The following is a 13,299-nucleotide window of genomic DNA, read 5'->3' as shown; positions in this document are numbered from 1 at the left end:
AGGGTTTGAGGAGAGCACATGAGGGTAATATGTCATCCAGTTTAGAAACAGAATGGTTGTCGAGTTCCTTGAAGGTGCTTACGGTACCAGGTTATTATTGAAGATTCACTTCTAGATGTTCACTCTCCAACTCCTGTTAGGAAGTAATATTCCTCTAAGAAATCCCAGGGGCTCAGTCTCTACGTTGATGTCAAAACTCAGTCAACTTTGGGGGCCATTTTGGAATTACAGGATTCATGCCCATATAAATTGGCATTATGAAAAACAAAACTGTTTAACCAAACAAAATCTAGATCTAAGAGAAACATACACTGTGAATTTACTATCCCTCGGAGACTGAGCACTTGGACAGTACTTATTCTCAGAAATCCCAAGGGAAGAAAAAAAAATCAGTTTATATATATTCATACAAGGAATTTTATCTATCGTGCAAAGAGAGGGTTATCTGGCTCCCCAGAAGGTTCTGGGCTCCATTAAGACTGTCTATTTCACAACTCTAGCTCTTGTTCTTCTTAGCGGTTAACCGAGTTCCAAAAGCCTATGATCCTGGGCACTGATGAGGGCCACACACCGTTTGACACCAGTTAAATCCCTGCTGTTTGAGCCGTGTGGGAGTTGCCCTTGCTTGCTTCCTGGTCCTGCCGCAGCCCCTGAAGTAGTTGGTTTAGGAGTGTAAGGTTGCTGTCTCTGCAAGGCAGGGGCAGCGGTGGGAGGCAGAGTAAGAGACAGGAGAGAGCAGAGTCAGGCACCACTACAGACATTTAGCTTTCAGCACTCCTAAAAGTTGGGTCCAAACACAGACACACACCCCTCCCCCACCCTCTAGGGTGGTAGAGTCAAAGTAACAGTTACTTTGGTGGGGTCAGTTACAGGCAGATGTGCAGATTCACATTCACATCAAATCCAAGCAATTTAAGACATGCCTTTCTAATTTAGTTCACATTTGTCTATAAGTGAGTGCCTTGGCTTAATTCTGCCCTGTCGCCCTTTCTCTAATAATTCCCTCCCACTCAAGGAGGAAAGAATGAAATTTGGGTGGCAGTTAGTATGCACTCATTGTGAGCTAGAAGTCGGCTATGCGCATGGTCCGTTCGTTGGAGTCTCCCAGCTTCCCATAGTCGATCCGCTGTGAGGACAGAACATCACTGATGTAATCCCAGGAAGAAACTAGGCGTCCATCTTCCTCCTCTAATGCTGGATTGTAACCCATTCATTCCACTAGCAAAGCTTCGCTTTAATTCAGGGCACCCCTAACCCCGCAGCGCTAAACAGTCTCCCATTTGAGGGTCTGGAGGAGTGGGCTCTGGGTAGTGGGGGATTCAGACTTCAGACAGGGCGTCCCGGGGCGGTCCCACTCCTTCTCCAAGTCCAGCCGGACTCCGGCCCCTCAACCAGACCGCGCTGTGGACCAGAGCGTCCCGCCCCTCACCCACTTTGCGTCACCCCTCATCTCGTCCACGCGCGCCCATTACTCCTCTATGCGTTCGTGTCGCACTAGTGCCGTAAACAAGTTCCGCAACAGGTGGATGCGGGACTCGGGACCAAGGCCCCGACAGTGGAATACGCGGCCATGGGAGATGGCGGCGGCGAGTGACAACCGCATGTTACCTTCTTCTCCCCGCCCCCGTGAGGCCGGAACTGGAAACTCGAGGGGAGGCTGCGCGGAGAGGCGGATTTGAGAGGACGCATGCGCTGTACTTAAGTGCATGTTGGCCATGTTTGCGCATGAGCATCAAAGGCTGCCTCGTGGACAACCGCGATGAGGGCGGAGAACGGGTGTTGACCTGTTCAGAGCAGACGAGCTCTGGGGGCTTCCGGCACCGGAGCGCTGCCAGTGGGGCCAGGGAACCAGGCGCCCTCTAGTGTGGGATGAACCTGCTGTCGGGATCCTCTTGAGTCCGTCGTCTTGTGGCCTGTAGGGCGTGGAGAAGGTTCCCTGCGGAGCTTGATGGGAAAGTGAATATCTGAGGAAAAAGGCGCCTGGAGGGGTCGCGCTCCTGTAGGCTGGTGGCTCCGCCCCGCCCTGAGCTGTGGAGTGCCGGCGGGTCTGACAAACCTGAGTACGTCATTTGACAAAATTATTGTCAGTAAAAATGGTGAAATGAAATGAATAACAACGATGTTCAGAAAAGAAACGCAGATAGTGAAAAATTTCTTTTGTCGAGGTAAGTACATATAATCATCCCAGTTAAATAAAAAAATACAGCAAAGAAAAAGTGATGGATTAATACTTTTAAATTACATCAGTGTATTTTTTTAGAGGGAGAAAATATACCTGCGCATTTATGTGGTAAAGTAACAGAAAATAACATTGTAGTTTCAGTTTTGTAGTCTTAGTGTCTGCAAATTTGCAAGCAATTTGTCAAAATTTCTCCTTGTTGAGGGTTGAATTGTGGTTTACCCCCCTCCGAAGGATACCTTAAGCCCTAACCCCACCCCACCTCCTCCACCTCACCTGCATCCAGTACCTGAGAATGTGGCCTCATTTGGAAATAGAGTCATTGCAGATACACTTAGTTAAGAAGAGGTCATACTGGAGTAGAGTGGGCATCTAATCCAAATGACTGGTGTCCTTATAAAAGAACTCAAGTGGAGAGACAGACACTCAGAGTGAAGACAACCATGTGAAGACAGACACACAGGGAGAACGCCATGTGATCAAGAGGACAGAGATGGAGTCATGCAGTTGCAAGCCAAGGATCATCAAGGATTTCTGGCAAACACTGGAAGCTAAGAGAAGGGCAAGGAACTGATTCTTCATTAGATCCTTCAAAGAATGTATGACCCAGCTGGCACATTGGAACTATGAGACAATAAATTTCTTTTAAGCTGCCCAGTTTGTAGCACTTTGTCACAGAAGATCTAGGAAAGTAATATGCACATCTTTATGTTTAGTAGATAGCATACTTGCTTTTGTCAGTCTGTCTTTACTGATAAGTGATCAGAGAACACTTCTTGTTAATTTTGAAGTTTCTTTCCTTTGAAGCAACAAGTAACAATTAATTAGGAAAAGTCTTAAACATGAATCTGTTGGCAGGGATTTACACAAATCACGCTGCACAATAAATTCCAGAAATTAAAATATTGTGTGTGGTTTTCTTGGGATCAATTCTTGCAGCTTTCAGTGATCTCCACAATTGAAAATTCATCATAAGTCTATTGGCAAAACTTGTGAAGATCTTCTGCAAAAGTTGGAGAAAATGAACATTGACACTGATGTTGTTTGATCCATTGCTTTAGAAGGTGCCCACTTGGTGAAAATGTACAGCATCAAACATTGTCCTCTCTTTCCCTCCTGCCTCCCTCCCTTCCTTTCTTCCTATAAGACCGTCATTTGTTGTTTTCTGGCAGTCTTCAAAATTTGATTCTTTTTTTTTATGTCAGTTTGTTTACATTTTATGTTGCATAGTTAATGCCTTTCTCCAGAATTTGTGACGGTGTTTAAGGAACAGTTTAAAACCTTGTTTTACTGTATGTTGGTCGAGGCTTATTTTGGCTGTTTGCAGATATTTTTGTGTCTGATTGACTGCATGTGAAACTTCACCATAGTAGAAAAAGATAAATCAGAAAAGGATAGTCTCATACAAAAGATTGTTTATTTTAAATATACTGCTTTAAAATGGCTATGTTCTACCGCAAGGGTTGGAGTCACAAAATGCACCTGAAGTGAACTTGAAAGATCACAAATTCTTATTAATTTACTATGAAAAGTAATATATGTGGCAGAATTTAACTATGTAACTGGTAAGTCTTCAAATTAACTTCCATGTAGAATAAAATATTTTTAGTGGATTAGTGGTAAAAAGTGATAATTTTAGCAATTGTTTAGAAGTTAGACATAAGAAAATACTTTTTATTTTTTTTTTAAAGATTTTCTTGGGGAAAGGAAACAGAGTGTTTTTCCCAGGGCCCATCAGCTCCAAGTCAAGTTGTTGTCCTTCAGTATTCGTTGTGGAGGGCACAGCTCAACTCCAAGTCCATTCGCTGTTTTCATTGTAGTTGCGGGGGGTGCAGTCCACCATCCCATGCAGGAGTCAATCGGGAGTCTACCTTGCAACCTTCTTAAGAGCAAGCACTCTAATCAACTGAGCCATCTGGCCGCCCCAAGAAAAGATTTTTGTGTAAAGGTTATTGTATCTCTAACACCATTAGCATTATTATACAATGTGATAAGAATCAGATTGACTTAGTTTTATTACTATTTTTAAATTCTTCACAGATATTTCACCTCCTTATGCTTACATCAAAGCAGAATACTCCTACCTCCTAACCCTCGGAACCCAGTGGCTTTGAGTGTCCAACTAGCCCCCAGGGAAGGTGCTCAGATGGATCTGAGTATTCTGGGTGAGCCAAGACTTGGAGTAACCCCCGTGAGAGTCCAGGTTAAACCTCTGAGGAGATGTTGGTAGTGACAATAGTTAGTCTGGCAGAGGGAGGAAAGCGATCCCAAAAAATGTGTGGGAGACAGCTGAAAAAGAAAGATCCTAGCCCGTAGAAAATGTTACACATAAACTTTCTTAGCTTCTGCTGGGAGAAGGGAGTTGAACCTGCCCACAGTACTACAGAGAACCCTTGTGTGATGTGATACAATAAACCGTCTTGCATCCTGGTTCCTGGCACAGAGCACAGAAAACCCTTGGAATAGCCTCAGTGATAGTGATAAAGGAGCATTTTTTGTTATTCATAAAAAGTCCACTTCAACCAGATCTGAGTTATGCTAATGAGGTGGCTCTTGGATGATGGAGGCTGGTTACCAGAGAAATTAATCATGTGATTAGAGTGATTAGAGAGGGTGGAGAATTCAGCACTCTCCCCCACGCCACCCCATGGGAGATATGGAGATGACATAGTCACCAGTGACCAATGATTTAATCAATCATGCTTCCATTAAAAACCCTTAACAACAGGGTTTGGAGAGTTTCTGGGTTGATGAACACATTGAGGTACTGGGAGGTTTAGCATGCCCAGGGAGGGCACAGATACTCTGCATCCCTTCCCACACACCTTGTTGTATGCATCCCTTCCATTTAGCTGTTCCTGAGTTGTGTCCTTTATAAAAACCTAAAGGTAAAGCACTTTCCTGCTTTTCAAGCAAATTATCAAAGTTGAGGAGTGGATCTTGGAAACCCCCAGTTTACAACCAGTTGGATAGAAGTAAAGGCGACAACTTGGGCTTTGCAATTGGTATTTGAAGTGGGGGTCTGAGCCCTTAACCTATGGATTTGTGCTAACTCCAGGTATTTAGTGTTAGAATTGAACTGTAAGACACCCAGTTGTCCGCAGAGAATTGGAGCATTGCTTGCTGTGGAAAACCTACATATTTGATATTTGATGTCAGACGGATTGTTAAGTAGAGAAACAAGCTTTTTCCTTTACCTTGAATGACTACATCTTATTCTGCTGAAGCCTCCATGAGGCAGTGTCCTGGGAGCCAGTACAGGAAGCTCAGCAAGTGTTCAGTCAGAGATTTAGTGGTGAGCATGGCAAGCATTTGTCAATTGGGCCTCAAGCCAGTTTTTGGTTCTATGCCTAGAATCATAAAGGTCTCAAAGTATAGGGGCAGGCTCTTTCTTGATGTATTTTTTTTTCTCTCATGTCAGGGTCTTAAAATCTCTCTGGATCCAATGTTCTGAGAAGGATTGGACAGAAATAGAGCCTGTGTCTGGTATCAGATGGAATTGTAATCTCATTAGGCTCAGTGAAAATGAGTTTTCCACAATTAGAATCACTAGACTATTGAAGATAGCAATAAATCAAACATACCCCAAATGGAAGCAAGAAACCTTCTAAACAGTTGAGTTTAGAAGGATAAGTTCCTGATCTATATGCAACTGAAGTTGAGGTCCAGGGCTTAGAGGGACATGGAGTTTGACTAGAAATCAGCATAACCCTCTGTGGTGATATTTTCCTCTGGGAATGATGACTGGCTATTTCCAACTTGGCTTACTCTCTTCATGTGGTGTTTCCTCCCTCCCTGATTCATTTCCTTGTATTATTAGTGAGATGAACTGCCTGCTGTGGAGATTATAAGGTCCTTGAAGGTCAGAGGACTCTGACTCATGGGTCCCATCTCCACTCACTCTGCTTCACCTCCAACCTCCTGCTGTGCTTTTTTTTCTTAAAGTCTTTCAATACAAATTTGTGAAAAAGCGAAATATGATTTCTTTTTTTGTCTGTATCCCTGATGATTTCACCTTTACTTAGAACAGTTGTTTATCCTCTTCCTTAGACTTTCTCCTAGAGCCTCCAAAAGGAATGCAGCTCAGAATAATTTGTGTTTATCCCAATAAGACCCAATTTGGAATTTACATCTGCAGATATGTAAGGTAATTAATGGTTGGTTAAACCACCAAGTCTGTGATAATTATTACAACAGCAATAGGAAATTGACAGTGGGTTACACATCGTACCTGCCAGAGTACATTGCACATAATAAGTGCTTTGTGAATGTGTATTGAATGAATGGCCAAGCTTCCAGAATGTCTGATTCTTAGTTATGAAGAAGAGATTTTAGAAATAAATAAGGATGTTTCTGTGAGAATTCCAGACCACTAGTATGATGTGATTTGACCAGGTAGTTTTCTTCCAGTCTCTCTCTACTCTTTAAACCTCCTGAAATTTTCCAGGCTGAAAGATCAACAGGGGAAGTGAAAAGAGCACAGGATTTGTAGTCATCAGGCTACAACAAAATTGGGGATGAGGATATGGATGTAGGTGGCATCCTTAGTCCATGACAAGTGTTTTCCTTAACACATGAGAGGTATTCAAGAGGAATTCTTGAATAGAATTCTTTATAAAAGAAATGTAGACAAAATTATCAAGAGGGAGATTAGAATTCTTTATAGAAGAAATGTAGACAGAAATAAGACTGAGGCAATATTAGTCTTTTATATCCAAAATAGATTTTGCCATGTTTCAAGTTTAGGACTCTATAATGTAGTACAGAAATGTAGTACATCATGGTCAGGAAGAGGGAGGCCCTGGGGTTTAGCTTTGCAAAGATGCCCTGAGTATTTGTGTGCTGTGGATGCTCAGCTGAAACCCAGTGGGCTGTCATAGGGCTGTCATACCAGATTGAGTTGATTCAACCATCAAGTAGTGTATACTACTGGGCCATCTTTTGTGGTGGAGGATGTGGCAATAAATTCAGGGGTTGTGCAGGCAGCAGAATCCTGGTACAGCATCTTCAGCTCAGGAACACTGTTCCTGATAAAAGTCTAGACCCAGGTTACCTAACCAGTTCAGCAGTGGGCACATTCTGCAGCATGTTCAGCAGCTGGGTACACAAAGGAGATTGTGCCAGAGACTAGCAGGTGGCAGCCACCATGCAAGAAAAACCCTTTTTGATGCCAGGAGATTGCTGGAGACATTCTTTCCACCATACTTTGCGGAGAGACATGGGGGAAGGAAAGACTGAGTGATCAAGCGTTATTTTTTTCCAATGGGGATCAAGCAGTTCCTAAAAGTATACTTAAATTGTCAGATTGAATTAAGTTTAAAGTAGATTGAAACTTTAATTTTCCCCCCCTGCTAACCAGTGGATGGAAATTTGGGAGGGATATTAGATTCTAGACGAAAATAAGGGGAGTAAAATATTTTTCTACCATCATTTGAATTGTAGTGTAAGCCTTAGGATTTATCCCAAATTGCCCTTCTGCAAGGTCGTCAGATTTCTCCTTGGATAAGCTTTTCAGAACAGGAAGGAGAGGATCAGAGATGTACATAGTAATTTACATTTCACTCTTCCTCCCTCTCTTGCCCATCCCTGTTTCCGGGTCTGTCTTTGAGTTTGGGAAGTTGTAAGGTAATTTAAACTTGTATTCATAGCCCATTTGTTCTTATGTGATTCTCCCTTCTCTGTTTTTAGGAGAATTGTTTCCAGGCAGGAAGGTTTTCAAGATATACCCCCATTTAGCAAGCCTTTACTGAAGATTCAGTGTGTACGAGGCCCTATGATAGATACAGGGTACATACAGAAGAGAAAGCTGGTCTTGGCTAATACACAGGGAGCAGGGGAAACAGGCATTTAAATAAATGGTTGTTATAAATAACCATTTAAAGGAAAAAGAGCTGAGACTAACTTTTGTGCTGACTCTTTCTAGGCCCATGTCTGTGAAGCCATACCTGACCCCCATCAGTTATATTCTTTTATCTTTTGCTAACATTTCTACCTTGCATTTCCATGCCACTTTCCACATTTTATTTTGTTCTGTGTTCATTTTCCACTACCAGTCTGTGTACATCTTTGAAGTGAGATCTCTGCCTAATTCATTTTTTAAAGTTCTGAGTCCTGGCAAAATTCTAGATACGCAGAAAATGTTGAATGTCAGTGTTGGTCTCAGCCGGTGTAAAGTTGTAAGTTCAATGATGTTTGTTGCCTTGCTATTTATAATAGTGAAAATTTAGGAACCAGGTTGCCAACCCACAGAGATCTGGTTAATTACAAAGGGATATTATGCAGGAATTAAAATTAATTATTAAAGTAGATCAATATTGTTGATCTCAAAAGATGTTCATGGTAGATTTTGAGTGGAAAAGGAGATTATAGGAGAGTATGTATAATATACATTGCCATGTATGCGAAATTGTACATATTTATGTGTCCATACTCCTGAAAAGATGGTCATTAAAATGTTCAGAGAAATTAATCTACATGGTAGGATTTTGTGTTTTTCATTTCTTTTTGTATGTTTTCCCACAGTTTTGAACTACTTTCAGTAAATAAATGTTATTTAAAAAACTAAGAAACCTTTTAAAAAAAATTCCATCAAAATCTGATTCTATTTCTCCTACAAAACCTGTCAGGGTCTCATTGCATAATGCTTCTCATCTGGGATAGTCCAGCTGTGGGGGCATATGGCAATGTCTGGACAGATGTTTGTTTATCATGACTACAGGGAGTGCTACTAGCATCTACTGGGTAAAGGCCAGGGATGCCGCTAAACATACTATTACGCACAGCACAGTCCCTCACAAGAAAAAATTATCTGACCTCAAATATCAGTAGTGCAGAAGTTGAGAAATCTATCAGAATTGTCATGATCAGGTTCTTGACCACCATCTTGTGGTAAGAGAAGGGTCTGCAACTACCTTGGTGTGTCAGTGGGAAGCCAGATGTTTGAAGGAGGCTTCAGAAATAAGATGGGAGGCTATAAGAAGGATAGCTATAATTAGAATGGGAGGCAGGGGAAGAGCAAGGAAAATATGTCATCAAGCGTGTCTGTGATACTATTACTGAGACCAGTATTTTCTTATGAGATGACCATTCTGTATTTGTAAACCCTACATTAAGATTCTCAGTTTCCAGTTTGATTGTGATTCCAGAGACCCAGAATAACTAGGTGCCGAGGCTAGAAAGGCTTTGGCACCAATTATATGAATATAATTTGGCAAAAAAGAAGTGGTTTGGGGAAGATCTGCAATTGTACCCATAGGTGCATCCCCAGTACGCATGATGATGAAGCTACTTTCTTAGGAATAATTCCAGCCTGGAGCACATGGGACTGAGGCTGGGCTTCTTGTTTTGGCTCACGTTAACTATTACCTCCATTTCATTGCTCTTAAGGAATCCATTTGCAAGGTCTAGGCTTTCTTATTTGACACCACCCTTCTTATCCTTACCCCAAAGGCCATGTGGAAAGAGAATCTATTGCTGTCACCAGTTTTACTTCTCTTGTTTTCCCTCTCCTGTTTTCTGTTTTCTAGTATCACTTACTAATGAGTTGCTCATCTCCTGGCTGTGTGTCATGCTCCTCTCCAAACTCAATGGGGCTGTGGCCACTGCTTACTTTCCTGCCTGCTGCTCACTTCTGGAAGTCCTGCATTCTCTCACCTCTTCGATGGATGCACTTTTCTGACCAGTGTAGGAATGTTATGCAGCCTTTATTTCCTTTTTTGCACATTTAAAAAAAAAATTCTCTACAACTCCATTGCTGAAATCCATTTAGATGTAGCAATGTTTACCAAGACTATGTTCCATTAGCCATCTTTACAACTCCCTGTGCGTAACTGACTGTTGGCTGTGCTCCTGTTCCTCTTGTTAGGATAATTTCAGCCTCCTGGTTTCTGGTGGTTCAGTGCTTGCACGTGACTTCTATTACTTTAAATTTCCATCATCCCCATAGGTGTGAATGAGCCCAGCTCTGGATCAGCACTTCTGTCCTTACCCCTGGCCTGCAGAGGAGAGCCACCACTGAACTTCCTAGTGACATGGTGCCCATTGGCACATTCCTATGCCTTGGTGAATGTTGTGACTTTTGGGCTTTGCCGTGAAATGTAAGTCTCTTGTGGGTCTCCTGGCCCTGCAGAATATAACCACCCAGCATGCCCATCCTCCTGTCACCATTTAATTTTTTCCCTTATTATCTTCCAAGAACCTCAGGTATTTCTACTCTGCTCAGTGTGGGCTTTTGATTTCTCTAAACTTCTAAGAGCCTCCCTACTTTCTGTGATCATCCATTCTACAGTGTGTCCAATCCCCTAGGTCCTTGACTAAATATTAAAACTCATATCCCGAGAAAGTGTCCCCAAGTCAATGAATTATTGCATATCCAGTCTTATGTTCTAGCTCCCTTGATCAGGCACCCTCAAAATCCAATCCTGGGGTACTCCTTTGGCTCCTGCTGAGATATCTTGTGGCTCTTTTGGGATGTAATCTCTTTCCTTTTTTAGTAGGCCCAGCAGGTCACCATCTGGGTTCTTCTGGGATTTTACCCTAATTAACTACGACAGTCAGGAGAGGTAGTAAGGTAGCTCCTTCCCTCCATTCTGAGAGAGGCACTTATTATTTTGCAGAGGAGATGCTTCTGCAGTATCATCCCTGGCATGAGAAGTGCCAGCTCTCACTGTGGAGGGATGGGCTTCCTCTGCAAACTCTGAGGGTCCAGGGAGGCCTGCAGAGCTGCAATCCTTGGGGGTATATGCTGAGATGTCCAATTCCTGTTCCAGGTGGAAGCTGATGGAAGCAGAAATAAAAGCAGATTGAATTAATGGAGAGCTTGTGAGAAAGAAGATGGAAGCTCAGGGAAGTGGTCAGTCAGGTTAATGAATAGAAGATCTATGAAAATTTCTAACAGAGAAAATCAAACAGCTTGCTCTAACTGGCATTTTATTTTTAATGGCATTCTTTACTTGTGTTTTTCATAGATTTTATTAAACTATTCCTTTTTATAAGACCTACTTCTGGAATAGCAATGTGAGGAGCTTTATGGACCCATTCCTTAGTGAAATAGAGTAACTGGTGAAAGTGATTTAAAAAGCCAACCCATTAACGTTCCTGGAAATTATCCTAAGGGTGTACAACAAAGTAAAGAACATTTAGTCAGGAAACTGTATTAAAACTCGGTAAGAACAGTGAAAGAATCTATGGCATGGGCCAGGACAGCTCCTTTCCTCCATTCTGAGCAGGTGTGGGTCAAGAAGATGCGGTTTCCTCTCCCATAAGCTCCCAGTCAAGAGATAGAGAATCGCACTGGGAGGGTCTGGCAGTCAGCATTTCCATCCCCTCTAAGTTTGAGTTGCAGAGGCTGCATTTCAGGAGAGTGCTGCACCCAGCCCTACTCATAGGTGTGCAAGTCCTCCCACAGGGATGGTCAGCTGAAAATACTAGGACTTCCGTTGTCCTTGTGTCAGCTCATCTGCGAGCAGAGGTTCCGTGCTGGGAAAGGGAAGCCAAAAAGACTAGAGACACTGTCCTCACCCAGTGCCTGGATCACTGGCTCTGAGATTGTTCCCAGAGGAAAAGATAGTTCATAAGAACAGAGAGTCCTGAGTCGAGTGTCCTACCTAAATGAACTGGGTACGACTTGAAACAGAGTGTGGGGAAGTGCAAGACTAAGGTGTTCTTGAAAATGAAAAAATGGAGATTTTGGTGGTAAGCAGTTAACAGGAAGCTGATAACTCCATGGCAGCAAAACAATGCATTGAAACAATGGATTTCCTTTTAACTCAGAGGTGTCCAAATGCGGCCTGCGGGCCAACTGCGGCTGCAATCCATTTTTAATTGGCCCGCAGCAAATTCCAAAAATATATTTAGTTTACTTAAATAAACCAGGTGAGACAACATGTACTTCACCTTGAGTGAGTGTCCCGCTGTTTGTGTATTTTACCGCATATGGCCCTAGGTGAAAAACGCTGAAAAAAGTTTGGACACCCTTGTTTTAACTATAATGAGGAAGTCTGTCAAAAGAGCAGGTTTTGGGTGAGGGGATGTTTAGAATCCAGTTCTGAGCTTATTAAGGTTGAGATATCCTTAAGACATCCACCTGGAGGTGGTGAGTAGGCAGGTGTTCGATGTTTGGGGTGAGGTGTGTGTGAAATATATGTATTAGGAGGCATGAATGTGTAGGTGGTATTTAATGCCACGGGGACTGGGGACTCCTTAAGAGAGAGAGAGTCTAGATTGAAGGAAGACCAAAGATTGAGCATTGGAGTGTGCTAGCACTGAGAGTTCTAATAGAACATGAAGACCCAGTAAAGCAGAGTGATGTAGGAGGAAAAGAAGAGTACAGTGTCCTCAAATCCAAGTGAAGAAAGTGTTTCAGGGAGGAAAAATGTGGTAAAATGATGCTGGTACAGCAAGTAAGATAACAGAATAAAAAGTTGGATTTAGCAAAATAGAGGCCATTGATGACCTGTATTTGGTTAATGTCAGCTACATTATCTGTTTGAAATATCTGAACCATCTTTGATTTCATTCTTTTCCTACTAAATGTCACCACTTCCACCTCCAATATCTAGTAAGCTTGTCCTGTCAATTGTATTTAACAGCAATTATTCATCATCTACACTGGGATAAATAACCATTCTAGACGCTGAGCATATGGAGACGAACAAGACTTGGACCCTCTTCTTCAGGAGCTTAGAATTGAAGATGGGGTTCAGGCAAACTATATTTCAATATAGTAGCAATGATAATGTTAATAATTACTAGATTTTATTCTATTAACATGACTATTTCTGCTCTTGCTGCTGCTACTATTACTACCACCACCTAACATTATTGGAACACATACTCTGTGCCAGACATATATATTATCTCAAGTTGTCCTCACACCTCTATGAGGTAGCACTATTTTTTAGAGGTAAAAAGTGAAGCAGAGACAGGTTGAGTAACTCACCCAAGGACATAACAGCAAGTAAATGGTTGGGGGTTCTGTGGAAAACCAAGCAGTCTAACTTCCGAGTTTGTGTTTTTCACTTCAATTGCAAGCTGGCATTCCATAACTCTGAAAAGTTGACTTGTATCTACTGATTTATTCCCTTACTTTAAATTATGTTCCCCTTTTTCCTTTATCTTTT

Source organism: Rhinolophus ferrumequinum, chromosome 11 (assembly GCF_004115265.2).
Source record: "Rhinolophus ferrumequinum isolate MPI-CBG mRhiFer1 chromosome 11, mRhiFer1_v1.p, whole genome shotgun sequence".
Lineage (NCBI taxonomy): Eukaryota > Metazoa > Chordata > Mammalia > Chiroptera > Rhinolophidae > Rhinolophus > Rhinolophus ferrumequinum.
Note: the sequence above shows the minus strand (reverse complement) of the source record.